This window comes from Erinaceus europaeus, chromosome 9, assembly GCF_950295315.1.
Source record: "Erinaceus europaeus chromosome 9, mEriEur2.1, whole genome shotgun sequence".
Lineage (NCBI taxonomy): Eukaryota > Metazoa > Chordata > Mammalia > Eulipotyphla > Erinaceidae > Erinaceus > Erinaceus europaeus.
In genome coordinates, this window is record NC_080170.1 from 13,752,874 (window position 1) to 13,767,508 (window position 14,635).

A 14,635-nucleotide genomic window follows, 5' to 3' on the forward strand; every position below is an offset into this window, starting at 1 on the left:
CATGAAAGTATGAGATCCAACAAGGGAAACAAAAGGGACTAAATAAATAAATATTTCTTTAAAAGTATGTGATCGGGGGTCGAGCTGTACCTCCACGGGTTAAGGGCAGGAAACTAGAGGACCGGCTTAAGGATCCTGGTTGGAGTGCCCAGCTCCCCACCTGCAGGGGGATCGCTTCACAGGCGGTGAAGCAGGTCTGCAGGTGTCTTTCTCCCCCCATCTCTGTCTTCCCCTCCTTTCTCCATTTCTTTTTTATTTTATTTTATTTCATTTATTTAGTCCCTTTTGTTGCCCTTGTTGTTTTATTGTTGTAGTTGTCGTTGTTGGATAGGACAGAGAGAAATGTAGAGAGGAGGGGAAGACAGAGAGGGGGAGAGAAAGATAGACACCTGCAGACCTGCTTCACTGCTTGTGAAGCGACTCCCCTGCAGGTGGGGAGCCAGGGCTTGAACCGGGATCCTTATGCTAGTCCTTGCACTTTGCGCCACCTGCACTTAACCCGCTGTAGCCTGACTCCCTCCTTTCTCCATTTCTCTGTCTTATCTGGCAACAACAACATCAATAACAACAATAATAATAACCACAACAATGATAAAACAAGGGCAACAACAAAAAAAGAAAATAGATAAATAAAATATTTAAAAAGTTTGAGAGCCTAAATTCAATCCCTGGCATCATTTATGTCAAAATGATATTCTTTTTTTTCTTTTCTATATTTATTTATTCCCTTTTGTTGCCTTTGTTATTTTATTGTTGTAGTTATTATTGTTGTTGTTAATGATGTCACTGTTGTTGGACAGGTCAGAGAGCAATGTAGAGAGGAGTGGAAGACAGAGAGGGGGAGAGAAAGACAGACACCTGCAGACCTGCTTCACCGCTCACATGTTACCATGCTCAAGAATCTGGTCTTGGGCCCCACGCCTCACCTATAGGGAGGATGCTTCACAAGTGGTGAATAAGGCTCCCAGCCAGTTTTTCTTTCCCTATTGGGGTAGGGCTCTGGAGAGGTGGGGTTTCAGGACATATTGGAGAGGTTGTCTGCTCAGGGAAGTCACACTGGCATCATGGTAGCATCTGCAACTTGGTTGCTGAAGGTGGTAAGATATAAAGCAGAACAAATTGCTTAATAATCAGGAACCTAAAGTTAAGAATATAGCAGATGAGATTTGGGGGTCTCCATTTTGTGAAAATCTAGGGAGTCTATTTTAGGTATATTCCAAGGAGTCCATGACTTTAGTAATTCTTGCTTGAGCCCAACAGATAATATGCATGCTAGCTAAAGGTATTGCCTGGGGAGATGATGTCAGAGTTGGAAGTAAGACTAGAAGCTGAATCAGGGCAGAGACTAGCTCCCAAATATGGGAAGAATATATAAATACCATTAAATGTCAACCTGATCGATCTTATCTGGGGCCCATATTCAGGGCACAGGAGACTGCTTAACCTCTGTATCCCTGTAGGTCTGAGCTTGCATTCTGTGGTCATGGCTAGGAACATTGTAGGCTTCACACATTTCAGGACCAGTCTTCCTCCAGTGACAGAGACCCAGCCTCCCTTCGGAGAGTGGGGCAGTCCCTACCAATGTTGATACACATTGAGGCAAGTTCCTGTAGAGGCCCACAAGATGGTCCACGATGCTGTTCCTGATGGAGATGACCAGCGACAGTGAAAAAAGGGATGTTAGAGGTCTGGACCCATCATATCTCTGTGGGAATCCCAGGAATCCCTGACCAGGAACCCGGATGATAGGGTGGCCTGGCCTGGTAATGACCAAGAGAGCCATCACTGAAGTATGCGGGTCTCTTGCCCTTATTCAGTTTTTGTTATTTACTTTTTTAATGAGAGAGATATGCAGAGCAAGATAGAGAAAGCAGGGCACTGCTCAGCTCTAGCTGAGGATTGCAGGGGATTGAACCTCGGACCTCAGAGTGTCAGGCATCAAAGTCTTTTTTGTTTGTTTGTTTGTTTGTTTTCAGAATCACTATACTGTCTCTCCAGCTCCAGAATCCAACTTTGTATTCATTGTGCCAACCCCTGGACCACCTTCCTTCTGTCTTTTGTGGTGGGGCAAGGGAGACAAGAGTGGTGGCCACATTCTGGGGCATTTTGTGTTAGTGACTCGGTCGCAGGCCCGGGCTCAGAGCCGTGACTCTGCAGAGCGGGCGCTGGGGCCGACTGGGTTCCGCATCGCCGCCTAGGGGACCGGGTCTTCTCCACTCCCTCCACGCCTGCCCCCAGCCATTTGCCCCCTCAGCCAAGAGAACAACAGCATGGCCGTTACTGGTTTCAAACTGAGACCCCGGAGTGAGTCGAGGCCGTATAGACAACGAGGAAGGCCGGGCAGCAAGCCCACTAAGTCACCAGGGCAGCGCGGCGCAGGACCGCCGCCCGGCCAGCCCCGCCCCGGGACGCGCGCGCCCGCGAGCCCAGACTCCGTCCTCTCCCGCCCACCCAATCACCTGTCACTTCCTGCCTCGCAGCCGACCAATAGGCACGCTCCACGAAGAATAGCCCTAGGGGGCGTATGGGAAGGTGCGTAGAGCGATGGCTGCGTGGGCCAAGCGGATCCCGGGGTTCGCGCGCCAGGGCGGGACTTGGCGGAGGCCGCAGCTACTGAGGAGCGAGGGGCGGACGCGGGGCCGGGCTTGGTGCGGCGGGGCTGGCTCGCGCGGCGGCGGCGCGGGCCGAGGCCTCTTGCTTCTGCGGCACGTGACGGTCTAGCCGTCTCCGCCGCTGTCTCCACTGCAGCGCGGGGCCAGGTGTGCGGGCGGGAGCAGGCGCGAGCGCCGCCGGCAGTCCCGGGAGGCTTGAGGTGAGACGGGGGCCGGTGCGCGGCGCGGGGCCTGCGCGGACTCCGGTGGCGCGGCGGCGGGGCCGGGCGGGGCCTAGGCCGGGGGCTCGGCTGGACGCGAGGACGGCAGAGGTGAGGCCCGAACCCGGGGCGCCGGGCCTGGGGACCGAGGCCCGGGCCGAGCTGCCGGGATCCGGAGACGTGGCAGGCGCCCTGGAGGCTCCCTTGACCTCTGGGGAGCGAGCTGCCGCCCCCGGCTTGGCTTCTAGAGCTTTCTCGGGCCTTTGCTGCAGGCGGCGCCGGGGTGGGCCGCTGCTCCCCGGCGCAGGGGGCGCGAGAGCCGGCCGGGGGCTCTGGCTCCGGGGCTGGGAGATGACGACCGGCCCCTCGCACGCTGACCAGGCAGGAGTAGGTGCTAGAACACGCAGCGCTTGCATAAACGAAAAAAAAAAAAAAGTTCAGTCTGAGGTGGGGGTATAGCATAATGGTTATGCAAAGAGACTTTAATGCCTGAGGCTCACAAGTCCTAGGTTCAATCCCCCACACCACCATAAGCTAGAGCTGAGCAGTGCTCTGGTTAAAAAAAAAAAAATCAGTCTGAACATGTTCACTCTTATTCTGGGATATGGGTTCATCCGGCCAGAAATAAACCAGACATTCAAAGCAGGGAAGCGAACCCATCCCCCCATCCCCGAAAAAAAAGAACTCGGTGTGGGCAGGTCTTTTTATGGTTGGAGGAAACCCAGCACCGGAGCGGTGAAGTGACTGGTCCAAGGTCATGCGATTAATTTTACAGCCCCAAAAGGGAGGGCTAGGCAGATATTTATTTTTGCCTGGTGGTGAAGGCAAACCCCCCCCCCCCCCCAATTTCTTCATCATAGATTTTCCTGTGAATTTGGGCAACCCACCGAACCTTTGTGAACATCAGTAATGCCATGATGGCGTCCTTATCATTCAGTTCGGAGGTTCAGAAACTAATGGGGGCAGGAAAGTCTGCTCGACCTGGACTGCTGTGATAAATAATGATTGCAATTAATTACCACCATCCGAAGTGCTTTCTGGTCCACAGGCACTGACACATCCTACTCTTTGGATATTGGTGAAGTTCCCTTTCCAAGGACCTGAAGTCACTTAATGGCCATGGGAGGAAGAAGCTGGTTTTAACTGCTGAGCATGACACACGTGAATGCTGGTTGAGGGAAGTTAGGCAGAGCTGAACATTAAAAGGTTGGGAGAACAAAGGTGAACTACTCTTAATTTAAGAAATGGAACATTTTAAATTTATTTTTGAGTAGTAAGAGGTTTTTTCTCTCTTTTTTTAATATTTATTTTATTATTTATTTATTCCCTTTTGTTGCCCTTGTTGTTTTTTATTGTTATAGTTATTATTATTGTTGTTGTCGTTGTTGGATAGGACAGAGAGAAATGGAGAGAGGAGGGGAAGACAGAGGGGGAGAGAAAGACAGACACCTGCAGACCTGCTTCACCGCCTGTGAAGCGACTCCCCTGCAGATGGGGAGCCGGGGGCTCGAACCGGGATCCTTATGCCGGTCCTTGTGCTTTGCGCTTAACCCGCTGCGCTATAGCCCGACTCCCGATAGGTTTTTTTGAGGGAAGACCATATTCATCTCTAAAATCATCCTGTGTCAGTTTTTTTTTTTTTTTTTTTGTCCAGCCATGTCTGGGTCCTGGGTGGAACCACTGCCAATTACATTGGCTGTAATTTTACTTGGAGCAGAGGTAAAGCTGTGTGGAGTTCACCTTTGCACCAACCTGGGTGCACCACGTACTAGAGTGAATGTCGCACAACCAGTAGATGGTCCAGCTTATCAGAAGATTGGTGTCAGCGTCCCTCCCCACCTTACTATCTAAACTCCACAGTTGAACTAGCACTTTATCTCTCAGGGTCCTTGCTACCTTTTTGGCGGTCATGCCACTCACTGATCTCTGGAGTCACAGTTTACTTGGCCCTGTGAAGGGACAGTTGGTATACTTCACCACAGGCTCAGCATGGTTTTCCACATCTAAAATGGAGGTGAGAAGTCTCCTGGGTTCTTTAACCCATTAGGGAGCTGCTGGGTGGGAAAAACAGAATGGTGAACACAAAACTGCTTTGAAAGGGGTCAAGTACAAATAGAAGAAGTGGGGGACAGGGTAGACAGCATAATAGTTATGCAAAGAGATTCTCATGCCTGAGGCTTCAAAGTCCCAGGTTTAGTCTCCCTCACCACCATAAACCAGAGCTGAGCAGTGCTCTGGTTAAAGAAAAAAAAAAAAGTGGGGAGTCAGGTGGTAGCACAGTGGGTTAAGTGCAGGTGGCACAAAGCTCAAGGACTGGCATAAGGATCCTGGTTCGAGCCCCCAGCTCCCCCACCTACAGGGAAGTCGCTTCACAAGCAGTGAAGCAGGTCTGCAGGTGTCTGTCTTTCTCTCCCCCTCTTTGTCTTCCCCTTCTCTCTCCATTTCTCTCTGTTCTATCCAGTAAGAACAATAATTAAAACAACAAGGGCAACAAAAAGGAATACATAAATATTTTAAAAAGTTGCAGTTCATAACCATTTCTAGAAAACCACAAGAGGATCTGACATGGTTATAACGTGTACACCTCATGGGAGAACAGGCATTAACGGGAAGGGAAGATAGAGGTAGAAAGAGGAAGAGAGACACCTGCAGCACTACATATTCAAGTGGGTGTGCCAACACCCCCCTCCTTTTTTATTTCTCTTTAAGATTTATGAGGGATAGAGAAAGAGAACCAGAGCACCACTCTGGTACATGGCCATCCCAGGGATTAAACTTGGGACCTTAAGCTTGAAAGTTGAATTAAAAATTTTTTTATATGTACTTATTTTCCCTTTTGTTGCCCTTGTTGTTTTTCATTGTTGTAGTTATTGTCGTTATTGATGTTGTTAGATAGGACAGAGAAATGGGGGGGGGGCAGAGAAAGACACCTGCAGACCTGCTTCACCGCCTGTGAAGCAACTCCCCTGCCAGGTCCTTTGTGCTTTTCCACCTGCGCTTAACCAACTGCACTACCGGGAAGTTCAATGTTTTATCCACTTATCACACAACAGATATGACTTTTAAGCACAGTTATTGAAGATTCATTTATGTTGTAAATGCCATGCTTACAGTTGAACCTGTTGGTTCATGTTTGCAAGTCCTTCATCATGGCTCTTGGATGAGAGTTTTGAGAATGAGCTGGGGAGACAGCCTAGTGGTCATGCAGAAGACTTAAATGAGACTCTGAGGTCACAGGTTCTATCCCCGGTGTCTTTCCCCCCTCATTAAAGTAAGTATTTAAAAGAGTGTCAGGAATCCTCAGTATGCTGTTGTAGTCACATGTTAAATATACTCAGTTCATAGCAGAAAGGTACTTGGGGAGTGTTCTGGGAGGTGGCATAGTGCATAAAGTGTTGGACTCTCAAGCATGAGGTCCTGAGTTCGCTCCCTGACAGCACATGTACCAGAGTGAAGTCTGGTACTTTGTCTCTCTCCTTTCTTTCTCATAAATAAGTAAATAAAAGTGCTCAGGGAAAATCACCTTAGGTGTTATTAAAAAATTAGATTTAACTAGGTATAGCTGTGATAAAACCAGAAGATAAATTAGTAGTAAGAAGATTTATCAGAAACTGGAATCAACTTCCCAAGTGATTCCTTTACAATTTGTAATTGGTTTGGCTTAAGATTCAGTTTTAAAGCCATTATAACTTAAGTGACACCTGGGCAGTTCCTAGTGGTAGCAGAAGCCACTGTTCATATCGAGCACACATTGTGAGCCAGATACTGTCTTTATCACTTCTTGTGCCCAGACTAGTAGTGTTACTCTCATTGTATTGCTGAAGACAGAGACTGGGAGGCTAGTAATTCACTCAGTGTGCCAAGTTAACAAGGGACTGTGACGTTCTGACTTGCTGCTCATAAACATGAATAAGTGTCTGCTACCTTGGATGGAGTATGCAATTTATTTTAGGCTTAGTTTCTCCCTGTGTCAAATGTGGGTGATAGAGCTTCCTGATGGGACCGAGCAGTGGTGCATCCTCTTGAGCACACGTTAACAGGTGTAAAGATCCACGTTGAAGCCTGCAGGGAGGAAACTTCATGATTGGTAAAGCAGTGCTCTAAGTGTCTCTCTTGTTCCCCTTCCCCTCTCAGTTTCTCTTTGTTCTATCAAATAAAATAAATATAAAAAAAAAAAAAAGTCTGGGGTTCTTTTCAGGAATAAATTAGATCATGTATACTATCCAGACTCCACAAGACGTGACATTGGGAAGATTTTATTTGTATACATATGAATAGATGGCTTATATGAATGATAGACTGCTGCTTCATCTCTTATTTTAAAGAATATATGTATTTTAAAGATTTTATTTACTTATTAATGAGAAAGATAGAGGAAGAACCAGATATCACTCTGGTACATGTGCTGCCAGGGATTGAACTTGAGATCTCATACTTGAGAGTCCAGTGCTTCATCCACTACTCCATCTCCCAGACCACTTAAAATTTTTTTTTTTCCTTTTGTTGTTGCTCTTGTTTATCGTTGTTATTACTGTCGTGTTGGATAGGACAGAGAGAAATGGAGAGAGGAGGGGAAGACGGGGAGAGAAAGAGACACCTGCAGACCTGCTTCACTGCCTGTGAAGCGATTTCCTCTGCAGGTGGGGAACCAAGGGCTTGAATGGGGATTTACCATTATGTGCTTTGTGCCATGTGCGCTTAACCCACTGCGCCACTACCTGGCTCCCTTAAAGATATTTTATTTCAGTGAGAGATACACAGGGAGAGGCCAGAGCATTCCTCAGTTCTGGTATTACAATGGTAAATAATACCTTTTTTTCCTGAATAGATACTGAATGTTGGTTCATTTCTAATGTTGATCTAAATAGTTATCTGGATTTGCTATAATTCCATGCAAAATGTCTGTCAGGCAATTTTGTCTTCAGTTGAAGTTTTGTTGGCATTACTCAGTATGCATAGTAAAGTAATATGAACAGGGCCAGGAGGTAATGCATCTGGTAGGGCATACATTTTACCATGCACAAGGGTCTGGGTTCAACCCTACCTCCTGTCCCCGGTGCAGAGAGGAAGCTTTATGAGCGGCGAAGCAGTGCTATAAGTGGCTCTGTCTCTCAAGCCCCCTTCCCTCTCCAATTATCTCTATAAAAAATTGTCTCTTTAAAATGAAAATTAAAAAAGGATAATGTGAACTTTCTTTTCAGAATGCATGTAGAGAACAAATTGTTAACCAGCAGTTAATTTAGGAAAATTTATGAAGGTATTTTTGCTAGGATTAAAAAAAAAAAGTGGTCTGGGAGGTGGTCTGAGTGGTAAAGCTTTGGACTCTCAAACATGAGGTCCTGAGTTGGATCCCCGGCAGCACATGTGCCAGAGTGATGTTTGATTCTTTCTCTCGCCTATCTTTCTCATTAAAAAAAAAAAAAAAAAAAAAAAACCTCAGTTAAACATGGATATTTCCATACCCAAATGCACACATACACACACACACCATTACAAGGAAAAGAAGCTATACAGTGTAATTGGGGGGGGGGGGGAAGCAAGTTTTTCTTTTTTTTTTTTTTGCAAGTTTTTCTTGTTATGTAAAATCACTCAGCTTTGGGGTGTGGGGAGATAACATAGAGGTTATGCAAACAACTGTTAGGACTGGGACTCCCAGGTCCCATGTTCAGTACCTTGCGCCAACATAAGTCAGAGCTGAGCAGTGTTCGGTGGTGTTTTCCTTTCATCTCTTTATTTTAATCAACTTTTTAAAAGCTTGCAACACTGCAGGCATGGGTTCTTGACAATTGAAAATGTATTCAATGGTCTGGGAGGTGGTGCATATTTATTTTATTTTCCCTTTTGTTACCCTTGTCTTTTTTTTTTTTTTTTTTTACCCTTGTCTTTTTATTGTTGTAATTATTGTTGTTATTGATGTTGTTGTTGGATAGGACAGAGAGAAATGAAGAGAGGAGGGAAAGATGGGGAGAGAAAGATAGACGCATACACACCTGCTTCACCACTTGTGAAGTGACTCCCCTGTAGGTGGAGAGCAGAGGGGCTCGAACCAAGATCCTTATGCTGGTCCTTGCCCTTTGCGCCAAGTGTACTTAACCCGCTGCGCTACCACCAACTCCCGATAAATTCTTTTTTTTATTGTATTTTTATTGTAGTTATTATTGTTGTTATTGATGTCATTGTTGGATAGGACCGAGAGAAATCCAGATAGGAGGAAAGAAAGAGATAACTGCAGACCTGCTTCACCACTTGTGAAGTGACTCCTCTGCAGGTGGGGAGCCGGGGGCTCGAGCTGGGATACCTATGCTGATCCTTGTGCTTTGCGCCATGTGAGCTTAACCCACTGCGCTACTGCCCGACTCCCATAAATAAATTCTTTAAAAAAAAAGTGGTCCGGGAGGTGGCGCTATGATAAAGCTTTGGACTCTCAAGCATGAGGTCCCGAGTTCAATCCCCGGCAGCACATGTGCCAGAGTGATGTCTGCTACTTTCTCTCTCCTATCTTTCTTATAAATAAATAAATTTAAAAAAAAAGAAAATATTTACTGTGGCTATACTGGGTGGCAAAAAAGCCATTTGTGCATACCTGTGAAGTAGTGGACTCTGATACTTCCTTTTGTGGAGCTAGGGTATTGCACATGCATGATTTCACTTCTCTCAGATACTTTAATTCAGAGAAGGGAAGAGCCACAGTACCTGAGCTGCCTCCAGTGTGGCAGCATCTTCTGTGTGTTGTCAGGGCTTAAACCTGGGCTGAGCATTAGGTAGGTGGCCTACCCAGTGAGTTGTCACCTGCGTTACCTTTTTATATTTTTAGGACAAGCCTTTGCATCAGTAGGAAGTACTGTTAAGCTTATAAAGCAGGCAAAAAAGTCTCCTGGAGGCTTGGTGAGTTCTGCTTGTAGCCTCTGTGCTCTATCTCCTGGGCCACTATGGATGTACAAATTAAAAAAGTGAATGGAGGCATAGAACTTGGGTGGGTGTGTGGCATGGAAGTGTCCTGCAGTTTCATTTGACTTAAAGATTAAATGAGAGAGGAGAGAGACATGCAATGCCAGGATCAAACATGGGACCAACACTTTGTCCTGTGCTGTACCCCATTATTTTATAATCTCATAAACCACTGAACAAACAAAAAGGTTGAAAGTGGACTGAAATAGTGAAAGTGAGGAGATTTGATGCTCTTTTTACTTTTTGGCCAGGACTTTGCTGGGGCTGTACATCTGCATTACTGCACCATTCCCATCTATTTTCTTTGTTTTTCCAGAGAAAGAGACAGCGACACCACAGCACTGCTTCACTGCTTTCAATGTTTCTTTTCTGCAGTGCTCCCACATGGTGTCTGGGAGCTTGAACCTGTGTTCCTGTGCATGATGGTGAAGTGCACTATTCTGGGGGGCAGCATTTCCCACTCCCACCCCCAGGTGCTCTCTCTCTCTCTCTCTTTCTCTGCCTCCAGGATTATTGCTGGGGCTTGGTGCCTGCCTTATGAATCCACTGCTCCTGGAGGCCATTTCCCCCTTTTGTTGCCCTTGTTTATGGTTGTAGTTATTGTTGTTGGATAGGACAGAGAGAAATGGAAAGAGGAGGGGAAGACAGAGAGAGGGAGAGAAAGACACCTGCAGACCTGCTTCACCGCCTGTGAGGCCACCCCCCTGCAGGTGGGGAGCCAGGGGCTGGAACAGGGATCCTTCTTCTTCTAGCGTTTGCCCTTCTTCTGTAGCCAGTCAACAGCGTCAGGTTGAGCCTGATGTAAAGTTTCGAGACCTCCTTTGAACAGGGATCCTTACGCCAGTCCTTGTGCTTTGCGCCCTGTGTGGTTAACCCACTGTGCTACCTCCTGCTGCCCCCCTTTTTGCCTCTAGGGTTATTGCCAGGGCTTGGTGACTAAGAATCCACTGCTGCTGGCGGCCATTTTATTCTATAGGCTAGAAATTGAGAAAGGAGGGGAAGATAGGGAGAAAGATAGATGCCTGCAGACCTGCTTCGCTGCTTGTGAAGCTTCTCCCCTGGAGGTGGGGAGGCAGGGTCTTAAACCCGGATCCTTGTGCAGGTCTTTGCACTTAGTACTATGTTCACTCAGTTGGATGCACCACCACTCAGCCCCCTTGAATATTCTTTCTGGACTAGTAAAATAGCCTAGAATGGTGAGGTTTCAGAGATGACACCCCCACTCCAAAAAAAAGACTTTATGAGAGCTGGACTTTATGATCTGTCTTGGGAAAATTGGGAGGTCGGCCACAAATCAATTACATTATAAGTGTATGTAGTAAATAAGCATACATCTGGCTCCTGTGCATTTACTATGTGATCCCAGAGGGCACTTTTCTGATCCTGGAAGAGAGATAGCTATAACTGATTACAGAAAACAAAACTTACATTAATTGAAAAGGGAGATAGGGCTAGGTGGTGGTGCGTCTGTCCCTTCCTGCAGGGCGAAGCTTCACGAGCCGTGCAGGACAGACATGTCTCGCTCCCTCTATCTTCCCCTGCCTTGTAGATTTCTCTGTCTCGCCAATAAATACGTAAAATATATATTTAAAAATTTTAAAATATTTATTTTCCCTTTTGTTGCCCTTGTTTTATATATATATATATATATATATATATATATATATATTTTTTTTTTTTTTTTTTTAAAAGGTAGCCTTTACTGCATCAAGTTCAGGTTTCATGTGGACCTCCTATTTCTGGGTCTTCCTAATAGTGCTTTAGAGGATCAGGCACATTTCAAATTGGTTTCCAGGCAACTTGGATCAAGACCATCTTTACTGATCCAGCAGTACATTAAGAAGAAAAAAAGCTTTTAATTTTGAAATAATTACATACCTGCAGTAAGTTGCAAAAATAGTACAGAGGCCTCTTCTACCTATCACCCAGCTTCCCCCATGGCAACATTTTACCTAGTCATTTAAAGTACTGTGTCAATCCCAGAACTTGACATTGGTACAGTTAGCAACCTTTATTTAAGTCTCAGTTTTATATGCATTTGTATGTATGCATTTAATTCTGTACAATTTATTTTTTTAATTTAGTTTTTAAAATATTTATTTTCCCCTTTTGTTGTCCTTGTTTTTCATTGTTGTTGTAGTTATTGTTGTTGTTGATATTGTTGTTAGATTGGATGGAGGGAGGAGGGGAAGACTGAGAGGAGGAGAGAGAAAGACACCTGCAGACCTGTTTCACTGCCTGTGAAGCGACTCCCCTGCAGGTGGGGTTCCGGGGGCTCAAACCAGGATACTTACGCCAGTCCTTGAGCTTTGCGCCACGTGTGCTTAACCCGCTGCGCTACTGCCTGACTCCCATTTATTTTTTATTTGTTTTTTGCCTTCAGGGTTATTGCTGGGGCTCAGTGCGTGCACCACGGATCCTCTGCTCTTGGAGGCCATTTTTTTTCCATTTTGGGGCCCTTGTGTCATTGTTGCGATGATTATTGTTGTTGTTGGATAGGACCGAGAGAAATGGAGAGAGGAGGGGAAGACGGGGAGAGAAAGCTAGACAGACACCTGCTGCAGACCTGCTACACCATCTGTGAAGCGAAGCCCTCCCAACCCCTGCAGGTAGGGAGCCAGGGGCTTGAACCAGGATCCTTATGCCAGTCCATGAGCTCCGAGTCACCTACGCTTAATCTGCTGTGCCACTGCCCGACCCCCTAATTCTGTGCAATTTTATGATTTTCTTTTCTTTTACTAGAACATTACTCAACTTTGGTTCATGTGGTGCTAGGGATTGAACTTGAGACGTAGGTGCCTCAGGCATGAACGTCTTTTGTATAGCTACTGTGCCTATATATAGCCCTGGCCTTCTCATGTCTTAAAAGTTTAGTTTTCAGATAGAAAAATCACAGCAGGCATAGAAAGAGGGGGAAAAAAACCATAGTACCAAAACTTTGTTCAGTGTTAGGACTTTTTTTTTCTTTCAATTTTTTATTTTGGATAGAGACAGAAATTTGAGAAGAGACTAGAGATAGGGGAAGAGAGATACCAGCAGCACTGTTTCACCACTTGTGAGGTTTCCTTCCTGCAGGTGAGGAGGCTGAGAGATTGAACCTGGGTCCATGTGTTGACTTCTAGGGCTAATAATACAACATATTCATAAAATCTGAAAACTTGGCCAAATATATACAAGGTCACCTTTCATCTAGAAAAAGAAAATTGCCGATTGTTTTCTGAATGTTTGCTATTCAGTTGGCCTTCCTAGAATTGCAGACTATCAGCAAATATTCAATTAGTGCCCAGTATAAGCCAAGGGTTCTGACAGGAATCGTGGATTTTCTTCCTTAGCCCTTTGGTAATTACAAATTCCTGCAGTCCCAGCTGGCACTCCAAGAAATGGTCATGGAATTTTTTTTTCCTTTTTAATAACATAAGAGATCCAGAGGAGGTTAGAAGTCATGAACATTATTGTCAAAGGTCCAGTTGAAGGATTTATTGATGAAGATAAGTATTTAAAGGCTATCAGTCTGCTCAATTCTTGAGACCCTAGGACTGGCGGTTTTATTTTTAGATTAAGTGCTAGATCAGTAGAAATCGGAGCAGGAGCATAGAGTGTTAGTCCTGCTAACACTGGTTTTGTTGACATAGCCTTCACTGGCATTAAGGGCTGTCATTAGACCTAAGCCCACATTCACATTTAAAAAAAAAATTATTTATTCCCTTTTGTTTTTATTCCCTTTTGTTGCCATTGTTTTATTGTTGTTGATGTCATTGTTGGATAGGACAGGGAGAAATGAAGAGAGGAGACAGAGAAGTGGAGAGAAAGACAGACACCTACAGACCTGCTTCACTGCCTGTGAAGCGACTCCCCTGCAGGTGGGGATCCAGGGCCTGAACCGGGATCCTTACACCGGTCCTTGTGCTTTGGGCCACCTACGCTTAACCCGCTGCACTACCGCCCTACTCCCATTGTAGTTACTCTTGTAGCTATTGATGTTGTCATTGTTGGATAGGACAGAGAGAAATCGAAAGAAGAGAGGAAGACAGAGAGGGGGAGAGAAAGACGCCTGCAGACCTGCTTCACTGCCTGTGAAGCGACTCCCCTGTGGTTGGGCAGCCGGGGCTCGAACTGGGATCCTTATGCCCGGCCTTGTGCTTTGCACCATGTGCGCTTAACTCGCTGTGCTACTGCCTGACTCCCTTTTTTTAAATTTTTATCTTTATTTATTTATTGGATAGAATCAGTCAGAAATTGAGAGGGAAGAGGGAGATAGACAGAGGGACACCTTAAGCACAGCTTTCCCCCTGCAAATGGGGACCAGAGGCTCAAACCTGGGTCCCTGTGCACTGTAACATATGTGCTCAACCATGTGCGCCACCACCTGGCACCCTCTATGTATTTATTCATTTAGTATGTCTATTTAAATAGATTTAGATGTTAAATGATTGGTGGGAGTCAGGCAGTAGTGCAGCAGGTTAAGCGCTGGCGGCACAAACCACAAGGCCCGGTGTAATTATCCCAGTTCTAGCCCTCGGTTCCCCACCTGCAGGGGGAGTTGCTTTATAAGCGGTGAAGCCCGTCTGCAGGTGTCTCTCTCTTTCTCTCCCCCTCTGTCTTCCTTTCTTCTTTCGATTTCTCTCTGTCCTATCCAACAACGACATCAGTAACTACAACAATAAAACATCAAGGTCAACAAAAGAAATCAATAAATATTTAAAACGAAGATGTTGGGAGTCAGGCTGTAGCACAGCGGGTTAAGCGCAGGTGGCGCAAAGCACAAGGACCGGCATAAGGATCCCGGTTCGAACCCCGGCTCCCCACCTGCAGGGGAGTCGCTTCACAGGCGGTGAAGCAGGTCTGCAGGTGTCTATCTTTCTCTCCTCCTCTCTG

At 45.9% G+C, this 14,635-nt stretch overlaps 1 protein-coding gene across 1 annotated transcript in view; it reads left to right on the top strand.

Annotated features, from left to right (window-relative positions):
- The first annotated feature begins 2,637 nt into the window (after nucleotides 1–2,637).
- CANX (calnexin) overlaps nucleotides 2,638–14,635 on the top strand; it is a 49,979-nt gene continuing 37,981 nt past the window's right edge. Inside the window, exon 1 of the mRNA XM_007527119.3 lies at nucleotides 2,638–2,812. The gene's annotated coding sequence lies outside the window, so the exon portion shown is untranslated. The remainder of the gene's footprint in view (nucleotides 2,813–14,635) is intronic.